Here is a 1,799-nt window from a genome sequence, read left to right as displayed (position 1 = left end):
AGCAAGTCACAAGGCCTGTCCAGATTCAAGGGGAGGGGAGGGGAAGTAGACTCTACCTCTTGATGGGAAGAGTTGCAAAGTCACATTGCAAGGGGCATGGATACAGGGAAGAGACCAAGTGGGACTATATTGCAAACAATCTACACTTAACATGCTGTAGTGGGTTGAATAGTGTTCTCCCCACCCCCTACCCCGCCACACACAAAAAACTCATGTTTACCCAGAACTTAAGAATGTGACCTTATTTGGAACAAGGGTCTTTACAGATATAATTGAGTAGAAGATCCTGAGCTGAGATCATCCTGGATTTTAAGGTGGGACTTAAATCCGATGACTGGTGTCCTTATAAAAGACAGGAGGGAGATATCTATTTAACACAGACACATGGAAGAAGGCCTTGTGCAGAGAGAGGCAGAGATCGGAGTTAAGCTGGCAGAAGCCAAGTGCCACCACGGATTGCCAACAGCCACCAGAAGCTAGCAGAGAGACATGTGATGGATCCTCTCTCAGAGTGTCCAGAAGGAACCAACCCAGCAATGCCTTGATCTTGAACCCTGGCCTCCAAAGACTGAGAAAATAAAGTTCCGTTGTTTTAAGGCACTTTGATACGGCAGCTGTAGGCAACTAATATACGTGGTTAATTATAATTATTTAAAGTTGCTGTGTTTTAAACATTGTATTACTTGGCTCATCCCATTTTAGAGATGGCAAAAAAGTTAAATGAGGTATGATGACACTCTCAGGGTCTTAAGCTAAGACAGGTGGAGGCGGGACTCCAACTCAAGCATCCTGGTATAGGCAGCGCTTCTCACACCTAAACGCACACAGAAATTTCCTGGGCTCTTGCTGAACTGCACAGCTCAGTTGTGGACCCGAGGTGGCTCCTGGGTGACTCCGGGGCCATCTCACCTGAGTAGCAACGGTGTGGTGACTGGCCGGCTCCTAGCTCCGAAGATCCAGATTCAGGATTCTGGTCCTGAGACCCATGTGAACAGAGAACAGTGGCTTACTCACTTCACTTTCCACCATGTGAGTAAACTGAGGGTGAGTCCCACCAATCTCAGGTTAAATAAGGTGGGGGAGGGAGGGGGAGCCCACTGAGCTGTGACTGCGATGCCCGTGGAAGATTTTCAGGGACAACTTCCTTTCTGTGGGATTCAATCTCATATGAATAGATGCAGTACGGCCCCATGATGAAGAGCAAAACACAGGCCTCGGAGTCAGACTGACCTTGGATTAAATCCTAGCTCAGCCACTCCAAAAGCCTGTTCCCATGTCTGTTAAATGGACCTATCCTCCTGTGTGGTCGTTTTGAGGATTCAGTGAGATAATGCATGTATTTATATAATGTGCTAAGTTCAGTGTCCCTCACATGGTTATTCCTCAATAAATGCCCTGAGCCCTGGCCGGTTGGCTCAGTGGTAGAGCGTCGGCCTGGTGTGCTGAAGTCCCGGGTTCGATTCCCGGCCAGGGCACACAGGAGAGGTGCCCATCTGCTTCTCCAACCCCTCCCCCTCTCCTTCCTCTCTGTCTCTCTCTTCCCCTCCCGCAGCCGAGGCTCCATTGGAGCAAAAGATGGCCCAGGCGCTGGGGATGGCTCCTTGGCCTCTGCCTCAGGCGCTAGAGTGGCTCTGGTCGCGACAGAGCAACGCCCCGGAGGGGCAGAGCATCGCCCCCTGGTGGGCATGCCGGGTGGATCCTGGTCGGGCGCATGCGGGAGTCTGTCTGACTGCCTCCCCGTTTCCAGCTTCAGAAAAATACACACACAAAAAAAATGCCTTGCAAATATAATATTGATT

The 1,799-nt window shown here is 50.3% G+C and overlaps 1 non-coding gene across 1 annotated transcript; it reads left to right on the top strand.

The window, feature by feature from the left end:
* Positions 1–1,399: 1,399 nt before the first annotated feature.
* On the top strand, positions 1,400–1,475 carry TRNAT-GGU (transfer RNA threonine (anticodon GGU)). Its single transcript has one exon. It is a non-coding gene; the product is annotated as a tRNA-Thr (tRNA).
* Positions 1,476–1,799: the final 324 nt, after the last annotated feature.

Source organism: Saccopteryx leptura, chromosome 2, assembly GCF_036850995.1.
Source record: "Saccopteryx leptura isolate mSacLep1 chromosome 2, mSacLep1_pri_phased_curated, whole genome shotgun sequence".
In the NCBI taxonomy this organism is placed as follows: domain Eukaryota; kingdom Metazoa; phylum Chordata; class Mammalia; order Chiroptera; family Emballonuridae; genus Saccopteryx; species Saccopteryx leptura.
This window is presented reverse-complemented; position numbering and strand designations above follow the sequence as displayed.